Raw genomic sequence first — 12,934 nt, forward strand, 5'->3', positions numbered from 1 at the left:
AGGCAATCACTTGAACTGTTAATGTGAGAAGTTCAATGGGAGAAGTGAACTGGATTTTTTTTTTTTAACAGATCACAGGGGAGGAAAGAGGGGCTTAATGGTGTTGATTATGAGAGACTTAAGTCACCTGTCAACTAAACACATCGTGTGGACCTTGTTTGGATCCTGACTTCAACAACAACAAAACGTAAAAAACCAACCAACCGAACAAAAACCTGTGACGATCAGGGAACTCTGACCGTGGCTGACTGGGTATTATTAGATTATAATAAGAAATTATTAGCAATGTTGTTAAATGTGATAATGGCATGATGCTCATACCTTTTTAAAGGTCCTTATCTGATAGAGATATATGCTGAAATGTTTATAAGTAAAATAATATGCTGTCTAGGATTTGCTTTAAGATCATCTAGAAAATGAAACTGAGTGGAAATAAGATGATTGGAAAAAAAGGTAATTGTTGAAGCTGAGTGATGGGTGCAAGGGTGTTCACTGTATTATTATCTCTACTTTTGTGTTCATCTGAATATTTCCACAATTCCTTCTACCTTCCACAAAACTACAAAAACACATTTTTAGAAGAGATAGTAACATGCCCCAGTTAATTTTGTGTTTTTTATATTTACTTCAATTAATTTTTTTGAGAGAAAGACGCACGTGTGTGAGCGGGGGAGGGGCAAAGTCAGACGGAGAAAGAGAGAACTACAGGCAGATTCCATGCTCAGCGCAGAGCCTAACATGGGGCTCAATCCCATGACCCCAAGATCACGACCCCACGGAAATCAAGAGTCGGATGCTTAACCGACTGAGCTACCCAGGCGCCCCTACCCCAGTTAATTTTGAAACACACACACACACGCACACGCACGCGCGCCACACACCATCCAGTTCTGAATAAAAACATTATTTTGTAGCCATTGTATGTTTCCATGAAGGTGCAGAGATGCTTCACATCAGGACTATACCAATTTTATTACTTTTTTTACTGGGGAAAAAACATTGGTTACTATTGTCTCAGAGAGTTATGACCAGACTTCCAGGGGGCTTAGTATTAAAGTATAAACTTCATCACTTTTAGCATTGTATGAGTTCATCCTCATGTTAAAACTTTAAAAACAGTTGAGCTGGAATTAGATTCAGCTCCAATGAAAAGTTTGTAAATAAGTTTTTTTAATATTAAATATAATTTATTGTCAAATTGTTTCCATACAACACCCAGTGCTCATCCCTGTAGGTAAGTTTTAATGGTCTGTTACAGTAGAGATTTTAGTAGAAAATTGGCTCAGAATGTCATTAATCAACATGACCCATGTATATTAGTTTCCTTTTTAAAAAAATTTTTTTAACGTTTATTTATTTTTGAGACAGAGAGAGACAGAGCATGAACGGGGGAGGGTCACAGAGAGAGGGAGACACAGAATCTGAAACAGGCTCCAGGCTCTGAGCTGTCAGCACAGAGCCCGACGCGGGGCTCGAACTCACGGACCGCGAGATCATGACCTGAGCCGAAGTCGGCCGCTTAACCGACTGAGCCACCCAGGCGCCCCTAGTTTCCTTTTTTAAAAAAATGTTTATTTATTTATTTTGAGAGAGAGTGAGTATGAACAGTGTAGGGGCAGAGGGAAGGCAGAGAGAGAATCCCAAACAGTACACGGGGCTTGATCTCGCAAACCATGAGATCATGGCCTAAGCTACAATCAAGAGTCAGAGGCTTAACAGACGGAGCCATCCAGGCGTCCCAATATATATTGGTTTCCTGTTTGAGGCCTTGAGTTATGTATTGTCTGTATTCTCTTAAATCTACTTTGTAACTAACCATCACAGTTGTTTTGCCCTAGAATGGCTAGGTAGCATTTGGGTCTAATCACTTGTCTTCCACACCACTCTCTCTGCAAGGGAAAGAAAGGCGTTATGTCAATTAGTGTCTTCAGTCAATACATGATTTACAAGTCTACCTAGGGGCTCTTTCAAATGCAATCTGCAAGCACTAAACAGCTTGGTGCAGTGGAAAAACCATGGTCTGTGGACTCAGACTGTTTCTGACACTGAAGCCTTGGGGAAATTACCTGATTTCTTCGAGTTTCTCCCTCTTCAACTGTAAATAGTACAGACACGCCTCGCAGAGAATGTAATGAAAATGCATAGAAACCTATATAACAACAACAACAAAAAATGCATAGAAAATACTTTATCAGCTGATTCCACTTGCACCAGGTCAAGTGTGAAGAGATTCACTCAACAGTGAAGTATTCATTTTTAAACTGATTTTTAAAAAGCCAAAGCAAGTGAAATTGATTAGATCCAAGATTGGATTGGAGGTGACTGGGGCTTAAATTACCAACTGCTTCAGGGAGAAGAATATAATTCTAAGGCACTATTGAGTTGGAAACACCAGTGGAAGGAAGTGGACGAGCAAAAAGGACCAAGCTTATAAGGAGACACCAGACATTGAGTCTGAAATGGGCTCTCCCTTCCCTGGCCCTCTCTCTGCCTCTGAGCTCACATACTTGCTTTTACTCTGAGGGTTTTTTAAATGTGTGTGTGTGTGTGTGTGTGTGTGTGTGTGTATACACACATTTGGTGTTTGTTATTATTTTAAGTAGCTTTATGCCCAACATGGCGTTTGAGTCCTGACCCCAAGATCAAGAGCCATGCCTTCCACTAAGCCAGCCAGGTGCCCCTACTCTGATGGTTTTTTTTGTTTTTGTTTTTAATTTTTTTTTCAACGTTTTTTATTTATTTTTTTTGGGACAGAGAGAGACAGAGCATGATCGGGGGAGGGGCAGAGAGAGAGGGAGACACAGAATCGGAAACAGGCTCCAGGCTCCGAGCCCTCAGCCCAGAGCCTGACGCGGGGCTCGAACTCACGGACCGCAGATCGTGACCTGGCTGAAGTCGGACGCTCAACCGACTGCGCCACCCAGGCGCCCCTACTCTGATGTTTTGATGTATCTGCAACAGCTAGAGGAGCTTTCAGATTCTTTCTGAGATAGAAACTGACTTTACCTAAAGAATGACTTCCTGTATGTGCTGTACCTGTTAGATCAAGAAATGACCTCAGACGATTCTTAGGTCAGTGAAACTGTGGTAGGGTCCCCTCCCTAAGGAGAGAGGGGGAAAAAAAGGAGAGAAAACTTCAAGGTAACCTGGCTACATGCCAGCATAACAACATCCCTCATGACCTTGTAAACTGAGACTACTTAAACAGACTGCATGTTTGTGTGTGTTACCATATATGGGAGACAAAAAAAAAAAAAAAATAGAAAATGTATAAAAACTATGCCACGTCCGGGCCTCAGTTCCCTTACGAACCCAACTGAGAGGTGCCAGCACGAATAAAGTTGCTTCCTGGAAATTAAAAAGCCTTGGTGTCATGACTGTCTGTGTGAGAATCCTGCTACAAAACTACTCTGTACGATACTATAATGGTGGATGCAAGTCGTTATACATTTGTCCAGACCCATGAATTATACGACACCAAGAGGGCACCCCGATATAAACTGTGCACTTTGGGTGATCATGATGTGTACGTACATGTAGGTTCATTGGGTGTAACAAGTGTGCACTGTGGTGCGGGATACCCACAGCCGGAGAGGTTGTGTGTGTGTGTAGTGATAGGAGGTATATGGGAACCCTCTGTATTTTCTGATCAATTCTGCCATGAACTTAAAACCATGCCGGGGCGCCTGGGTGGCGCAGTCGGTTAAGCGTCCGACTTCAGCCAGGTCACGATCTCGCGGTCCGTGAGTTCGAGCCCCGCGTCAGGCTCTGGGCTGATGGCTCGGAGCCTGGAGTCTGTTTCCGATTCTGTGTCTCCCTCTCTCTCTGCCCCTCCCCCGTTCATGTTCTGTCTCTCTCTGTCCCCAAAATTAATAAAAAACGTTGAAAAAAAATTAAAAAACAAACAAAAAAACATGCCAAAAATAAGGTATACTCATTTTAAAGTAAATTAAAAAGATTTTTAATGTTTATTGATTTTTGAGAGGGGAGAAAGAGAGAGAGAGTGTGTGTGGGGGGGGGCAGAGAGAGAGAGAGAGAGAGAGAGAATCTGAAGTAGGCTCCAGGTTTTGAGCTGTCAGCACAGAGCCTGACACAGGGCTCGAACTCACCAACTGTGAGATCATGACAGGAGCTGAAGTCAGGCATTCAACCAACTGAGCCACCCAAGCATCCCTGGTAAATTTTTAAAAGTGAGGCCATATAGGGGCGCCTGGGTGGCGCAGGCGGTTGAGCGTCCGACTTCAGCTCAGGTCACGATCTCGCGGTCCGTGAGTTCGAGCCCCGCGTCGGGCTCTGGGCTGATGGCTCGGAGCCTGGAGCCTGTTTCCGATTCTGTGTCTCCCTCTCTCTCTGCCCCTCCCCCATTCATGCTCTGTCTCTCTCTGTCCCAGAAATAAATAAAAAACGTTGAAAAAAAATTAAAAAAAAAAAAAAAAAAGTGAGGCCATACAAACAAAAAGTAATAAGGTAACTGACGACCTAGCCAATGCACTTCCTGGTTGCGCCATACCCATTAAAGATAAGAGAAATGGGGCACCTGGGTGGCTCAGTCGGTTAAGCGTCTGACTTCGGCTCAGGTCATGATCTCACGGTCCGTGAGTTCAAGCCCCGCGTCGGGCTCTGTGCTGACAGCTCGGAGCCTGGAGCCTGTTTCAGATTCTGTGTCTCCCTCTCTCTCTGCCCCTCCCCCGTTCATGCTCTGTCTCTCTCTGTCCCAGAAATAAATAAAAAACGTTGAAAAAAAATTTAAAAAAAAAAAAAAAAAAGTGAGGCCATACAAACAAAAAGTAATAAGGTAACTGACGACCTAGCCAATGCACTTCCTGGTTGCGCCATACCCATTAAAGATAAGAGAAATGGGGCACCTGGGTGGCTCAGTCGGTTAAGCGTCTGACTTCGGCTCAGGTCATGATCTCACGGTCCGTGAGTTCAAGCCCCGCGTCGGGCTCTGTGCTGACAGCTCGGAGCCTGGAGCCTGCTTCGGATTCTGTGTCTCCCTTTCGCTCTGACCCTCCCCCGTTCATGCTCTGTCTCTCTCTGTCTCAAAAATAAATAAACATTAAAAAATTTTTTTTTAAATATCATATGATTTCTAGAGTTCCTGCCAAGATGGTAATTTAGCGCCAGCTTCTGGCTCCAACCATCAAGGTCAACCCTGGAGGAATTATAGAGAGAAGCATCATGGATCCTACAATGAACTAGGAAAAGTCTGTGAGCAACCTCTGGGAGAAGACTATTTTGAACCTACCTCTGTGTGTGTGTGTGTGTGTGTGTGTGTGTGTGTGTGTGTGTGTGTGTAAAGGTAGCTGAAGCCTGAGGTAGAGGAGTCATAACAGTCGAAGGTAATTAGAGGGAAAAAAGATTAAATAGATGATAGATGATAGATGATAGATAAGAGAGAGGGACAGAAAGAGAGAGAGGAGAGAGATTTGGATTCTACTCTGCCTCCTCTACCCACCCCATACACGCTCTCCAGGAGCAATGGTGCAGGAGTCACAGGGATAAAATCAGGGCAGCCAGGATGATGGGTTAGGGAGTGTCTAGCCTCAGCCCTTCATTACCTTCCCCCTCCTCCAAACCCTCAGAGTGAACAATTTACTAAATAGGAAGTGCCTCCCCTACGTGATTCTTTCTGGGCTACTGAAGGTCAGAGCCCTGAGCTGAAGAGTGGCTGTGCTTGGGGGAGTGGTACTAAATTGAAGTGTTTAACTGTGATTTTCTGGTGTCTGGTTCTGTTCACACGAATGCTCGTTTCCTTCACTCTCTTTGAGTTCATCCAGTTGATGTAAACTAGGGTCTGGCTCTTGGAACTGCCCCAGCACAGACTGTCTGGTACCTCCAGAGGAACCTGAGCTCCCTCGCCAAAATCACAACACACCCTTGTGCCAAATTCCTAATGAGGGAGTGAACAAAATGGGTTAGATATCATAGGAAGCAGACCAAGAATGGACCAAGATTTTGAAATAAATGTAATAAATATACCAGAAGAGTTAAGGCATTAAAAATATGAAAGGAGAGGGGTGCCTGGGTGGCTCAGTCACTTAAGCATCCAACTTTGGCTCAGATCATGATCTCAGAGTTCATGAGTTCAAGCCCAGCGTTGAGATCTCTGCTGTCAGTGCAGACCCCACTTCGGATCCTCTGTCTCCATCTCTCCCTGCCCCTCCCCCACTCCCATTCTCTCTCTCTCTCTCTCTCTCTCCCCCCCCCCACCTCAAAACTAAACAAACATTATTTAAAAAGACATATGAGGGGCGCCTGGGTGGCTCAGTCAGTTAAGTGTCCAACTCTTGGTTTCAGCTTAGGTCATGATCTCGCAGTTTTTTGTGAGTTTGAGCCCCACATCGGGCTGTGAGCTGATGGTGCAGAGCTGGCTTGGGATTCTCTCTCTCTTTCTCTCTCTCTCTCCCTCCCTCCCTCCCTCTCTCTCTGTCTCTGCCCTACTCACGTGTCTCTGTCTCTTTCAAAATAAAGAAATAAACTTTAATAAATAAATAAATAAATAAATAAAAAGACATATGAAAGGAGGCTGGAAATTAGAACCAAGGGAAACCATTAGGTATGGAAAATATAGTGGGCAAAATAAAGAACCCAGGAGATAAGATCAATCACAGAATGGACAGAGATAAAATACTGATTCCCGAGTTACAGCATTAGATTCAGGACCTCTTACAGAAACAAGCAGGGAAGGATAAAGAAATAGAAAATATAAAGGAAAGTTAAAAGATATAGAGAATAGATGCAGAAGGATCATCTGGATAATATGAGCTCCAGTTGGAGAAAAAAATTAAAATTAAAAAAGCAAACCACTCCTTTCCAGAGTCCCACTTTTTCCTTTTCTTAAACACACACACACACACACACACACACACACACACACCAGAATATTAGTGGAAAAATTGGTGAAATTTCACTAATGTCTGTAATTTAATTAATAATAATGTACCAATGTTAATAATAGCATACCTATTCTTACTTATTCTACTATGATTTTTTAAGATGCTCATATTAGGGGATCAGAGTGAGAGCTGTAAGGAGCTTGGTACTATTTTTACAACTTTTCTCTGTCTAAATTAGTTCAAAATCAAAAGGTTTTAACACTCAGTACTTACATTTTCCAGTTCATTTTATTTTCTGCCACTGGCAAATCTATGCGGTCAATGTTCCGATTTTTTTTGTTTAATTCTGGATAAACAATGGAGGAGGGGGTAACATAGATTTATCACTTACAAACTGTTATCAGTATGATGTAATCTATCTGGTCTTTTTTTCTAAAAAAAAAAAAATTTTTTTTTTTTTTTTGCAGGTCAACAATTAAATCATGGTGGATTTTTTAACCTTTCTTTTTGCTGCTTATGGAAGAGGCAACTCTAAGATACCACCGCAAAGATGTCTCTACTCTTTTATTGAAAATTGCCCAAGGGGTGCCTGGGTGGCTCCATTGGTTAAGCATTCAACTCTTGGTTTTGGCTCAGGCCATGATCTCATGGTTCATGAAGTTCCAGCTCCACATCGGGCTCTGCGATGATGTGCAAAGCCTGCTTGGGATTCTGTCTCCCTCTTCCTCTCTCTGTCCTCCCCCCTCAAAATAAAGAAATAAACGTTAAAAAAGAAAAAAGAAAGAAAGAAAATTGCCCTAAAGCGAGAGTGAGAAATGAAATGCCAGTAGGCACGCCAGCAGACCTCAGTATTTGTGAAGAAGGGCCAAGGCTGCTGAGTGCAGGAGACGTGAAGAGAGAAGATCTGCAACTCCAGATATTGGCACAGCACTCCAAGCAGGGAGTTCTCTGCACTGAGCAGCTCATAGAGCCTGAGGAGGAAACTTCATCACTAGTTATCTGAACAACCAGACTGATGGCAGAGGTGAGCTTTAGGAGTTCCCGGATATCTGGATTGAGAGCAAGGGTTGGCAAAAGGGATACATCATCTTTACTAATCATTCTTCAGGGCCGAAAAATATCTATGGAAGACAACCAGCCCACTGCTGCCAATATCTAGCCTCGGAAAAGAGGGAAGCTACACCAATCCTCATAACAGGTCGTTATAAAACCCTGTGCCATGTTCACGGTGGAGCAGGGAAACTTTGGTGCCCCAAGCATTCATTGCCCTGGACCTGTTCCCACAATATACTCCTGCAAGCAGTTCCATCGGGACTACGAGGATCTAACTCTGGGGGAAAGCAAAAAGAAAAAAACAAAACACAACAGGGGACACAGGGGAAGGGAGAGCCCAGGATGACAGCTGAGCGGTGGCCCTAGAAAGCCCCCAGTCAGGATCCAAGGGCAATATGTTCTGAAGACATGAAATTTGAATTGATGTTTATTGATGGTATACTTAATGTATTTACATTTCACATGATTAACAACAAGACCAAAATGTTTCCTCACTTGAGGCAGAGGATTTGGAGATAAATTAGTGTTACATGCGTAGAAAACTAGACAAACAAAAAGCAAAATGATGGTAAATTCCAAGCAAAGCAGAAAATTGTACAGGAAATAAAATAGACTCAGTATATCACCTAGCCCAGCTGTGAATAGAGAATTCATAACAAGGTAAACACTGAATATTCTTCTAACCCCAAATGGTGATAGAAACCATATTGGCAGGAGGTGGGGACAGGAAGCTAGGGAGGGAGTGTAATTGAACTAAATCTTTCAGAAGCAAATAGATAATATCTATATGAAACCGAAAACTGCACAATTTGGAAACAGAAGTATATACAAAAGAAATATTGAAGTGGTCGCCTTTGGGCAGCAGGAAGAGGGGTGGGGCAGGAAACAGCTAATTTTAAACCAAGCCTCATAGAACTATTTGACCAACTAGCTGTGTGCGTCTACAGTAACTCTGATTTTTTAAATTCATAAGCATTCTTATTATAATATAATTATCTGGAAAGTAGCAGGAAACGTGTTGTCTGCTATTATGGAGCGCTTTTTTCCATATAAACTGGGTCTCTATGTAATATGTTTTATAGTCCCATATTCTTTTTTTTTTTTAATTTTTAAAGTTTATTTATTTTGAGAGGGAGAGAGTGAGTGAGCAGGGAAGGGGCAGAGAGAGAATCCCAGGCACACTCTGTGTTGTCAGCACAGAGCCCGATACAGGGCTCGAACTCACCAACTGTGAGACCATGACCTGAGCTGAGACCAAGAGTTGGACACTTAACTAACTGAGCCACCCAGATGCCCCTAGTCCCGTATTCTTGAATGTAAAAGGCCACACACTCAACAGTCCCAGTAATAATAATGCCATTCTGAACTTCTTGCATATTCTAGGTTTTTAGTTTCTTGGATTGGGCATTTGTTTCTTTCCAAAGCAACCAAACTGCAGTGCTTGGCCCTGAAAATTACAGTCAGTGAATAAGCAGAAAATGTCCCTTTAAAAAAAAAAATAGGGGACCTGGGTGGTTCAGTTGGTTAAGTGTCCAACTTTGGCTCAGGTCATGATCTTGAGGTTCATGAGTTCAAGCCTCACGTCAGGCTCTATGCTGACAGCTCAGAGCCTGGAGCCTGCTTTGGATTCTATGTCTCCCTCTCTCTCTGCCCCTCCCCCTGCCTGTGTGCGCTCTCTCTCTCTCTCTCTCTCTCACTGTCTCTCAAAAATAAATAAATAAACATTAAAAAAATAAAAATAAAACTCCCACTTGCTTGTGCTATCTCTTCCTTCTGTTAATCCAGAGCATCTTTAACTCCATTTATAATGATGGTAGAGAAACATGTTCTTTTTTCAAAAGTTACTACCTCAAACTTACATAACTAAAAGTCAATCCTACAAGATTTTCTTTAAGATGATGATGAATGTAGAGGCATAGGCATTTTAACTTGTTTGACTAGATTAAAAAATAAAGACATTTTCTTTTTAATATATATCTAATACATGCCTACAGAACAATACATTTTCACATATGGCTTATGGTTAATATGTATTAGATACATTTGAGACTTAATTAAAAGTATAGAGCCTTTTGAAATTCAGAGATAAAAATATGCTCTTTTAAAACACAAAGCAATTTAAAGTATTTATTTATTTATTTATTTATTTATTTTCATTTACATCCAAGTTAGTTAGCATATACTGCAATGATGATTTCAGGAGTGGAATCCAGTAGATAATATCCCTTTATAAAAGCTGCAGAGGGGCGCCTGGGTGGCTCAGTCAGTTGAGCGTCCGACTTCGGCCCAGGTCACGATCTCAGGTTCGTGGGTTCAAGCCCGGCGTCGGGCTCTGTGCTGGCAGCTCAGAGCCTGGAGCCTGCTGCAGATTCTTTGTCTCCTTCTCTCTGCCCTTCCCCACTCATGTGCGCGCGCTCGCGCTCTCTCTCTCTCTCTCTTATATAAACATTTTTTAAAAATTTTAGGGGTGCCTGGGTGGCGCAGTCGGTTAAGCGTCCGACTTCAGCCAGGTCACGATCTCGCGGTCCGTGAGTTCGAGCCCCGCGTCAGGCTCTGGGCTGATGGCTCGGAGCCTGGAGCCTGTTTCCGATTCTGTGTCTCCCTCTCTCTCTGCCCCTCCCCCGTTCATGCTCTGTCTCTCTCTGTCCCAAAAATAAAAATAAAAAATGTTAAAAAAAAAAAAAATTTTAAAAGCTGCATAAAACCAGGTATGACTCAGCTGGGTAAAGCTGTCTTTCCAAATGCCCTTTCTGGCAAAGGAGAATTGTTTAAACACCTGGACTTGGAGACTGTGCCAGGTGGGTTGAAAGTAAATCAAGTAAATCGCTAACTGCTAGAAAGTCTGCTATCCTGCTGTGTTGTGTAACTCAATGATGGACAGCTGTGATAACATTGGTAGCCACACCTGTTTTCCTGGCAGCGCTGGACACTTACAAAGTTGCTTTTTCAAGACGGAAGAAGGAAGAAGAGCTTTTCTCTGTTCTCCCGCACGCCACTCCGGGCGATAATAACCTAGGCTTCTGCTTAGTTTCTTGAGTTTGGGAGTTTGTGTTTCCTTTAAATTAACACTTCTTACCCAGGAACTGCTGTCACGCCAGGGGGCTGACCTTCGAGTGCTGGGAACGCTCCACCCCCAAGAAACTCCAGGGTGCTGTTCCCCTTGTGCTGAGTATTTGTGTAAGAGTATACTTCCTTGTTGTACGGAGAGTAAAAAACCGTGCTGCAGTAACTTCATCGTCACTGGTGGCCATGTGGCTACCACATGGGTTATGACTCATCCACCAACTACTGCCATCTACATTACAGCCAGAGGCTTTCATAAGAACCCGGGACCTCCAGGTGGCTCAGTCCCTTGAGCTTCCTACTCTTGATTTCACCACCCCCCCTCCACCCCGACCCGATCTCATGGTTTGTGGGTCTGTGCTGATGGTTCGAGCCTGCTTGGGTTTCTCTCTTTCTCTCTGCCCCTCCTCTGCGCGCTTGCTCTCTCTCAAAATAAATAAACTTAAAGACGAAAACAAGAACCTGACAACCCTTTAGATTTGTTGGTGTGAAATCCCCAAACTTAGTGGAAGGCAGAATGTCACAGGAACTATGCTTTTGGGGTGGGTGCATAGGTGTCCTGGGGTCTGTACCACAAGCTTTTTTTTTTTTTTAAGTTTATTTATTTTGAGAGAGACAGAGTGCGAGGGGGAAAAAGGGGGAGAGAAAGGGACAATCCCTAGCAGGCTCCACGTGTGGTCAGCGCAGAGCCCAATGAGGGGCTCAGGAACCTGTGAGATCTCAGCAGAAATCAAGAGTCAGAAGTTTGAACAGCTGAGCCACCCAGGTGCCTGTTTTGTTTTGTTTTTTAATGTTTTTTGTTCGTTTGTTTTTGAGAGAGAGAGAGAGAGACAGAGCACAAGCAGGGGAGGGGCAGAGAGAGAGAGAGGGAAACACAGAATCCCAAACAGGCTCCAGACTCTGAGCTGTCAGCACAGAGCCCAACATGGGGCTTGAACCCACGAACCCCAACATCATGACCTGAGCCGACGTAGGACGCCTAACTGACTGAGTCACCCAGGCATCCCTGTTTTGTTTTGTTTTTTTAAACAGCTACCAACTCCCTCTGAACAGTCCAATCAATCCTAAAGACGGTGCTAGGCAGCAGTTTCCCTTCCCAGACTCCATGGGACAGCCTTAGCCCACTTTTCCTCTGCCTCAGGTTCTGCCCTAGGGGATTCCTTTCTAGCTCCCACACCCACCACAAATAGAGGGCCAAGGAAGTCTTTTTTCACGAAGGCCTCAACCTCTGGGACTGTACCCACAGCAGTCTCCTTGACCTTTGGGTTGGGATACACAGGCTCTATGGGCTAGCCCAGCTCCCACCCTGCCCACATGCTTTCAAGACGGTGGATCAAAGGCAATCATTGGAAACACAACGCCTTGTAAAATAATCTCAGGAACCTGCTTGTACTGGAGACCCAAGGCTCAACCACCTCACTTGGATCCCAGAATCTTGGCTTATGGTGTGGCTGTTGCCTCTGAAATCTTTCACATTTTATGAAAGGATGTACTGACTATGAGGAAATCGATTACCTTGGTATTTCCATGGCTTCCGGTTTGGACTTCAATATCGAGAGGGAAGCAGCCCACCCATCTTGGAACCCCAAAGGTCAGTCTATAGGCAGAACCCTATAGACAAGGGAGGTGATAGACGTCTTCGCCTCTTTGTGGCTTAGTGTTTTACTGTACTGGGGCGTTTCCCTTTCTCTGTCCCCTTTATAGATTGTTCAATCGTAAAGGAGAGTACTGTGTAAGCGATCCGCATGTCTGCACCACAGCTGGTGCCTTGGGAACTCCCTCTCCACGCCTCTGCCTGCTCTCAGAACCTGGGGGAAGAGGGACGTCCAGGAAATCTGGAGACTCGCGTCCGACTGAGCGTCCTTGGACCTGTCCGTGCAAAGGGGCCTTCGCTGTCACACCAGGCTGCCACTGCCTCTCTAGCGCCCCAGAGACCCCTCCTTTCTGTGTGCTCTGTGCTTCCCCGTGCGCGCAGGTGG

Source organism: Neofelis nebulosa, chromosome 16 (genome assembly GCF_028018385.1).
Source record: "Neofelis nebulosa isolate mNeoNeb1 chromosome 16, mNeoNeb1.pri, whole genome shotgun sequence".
Taxonomy (NCBI): Eukaryota; Metazoa; Chordata; class Mammalia; order Carnivora; family Felidae; genus Neofelis; species Neofelis nebulosa.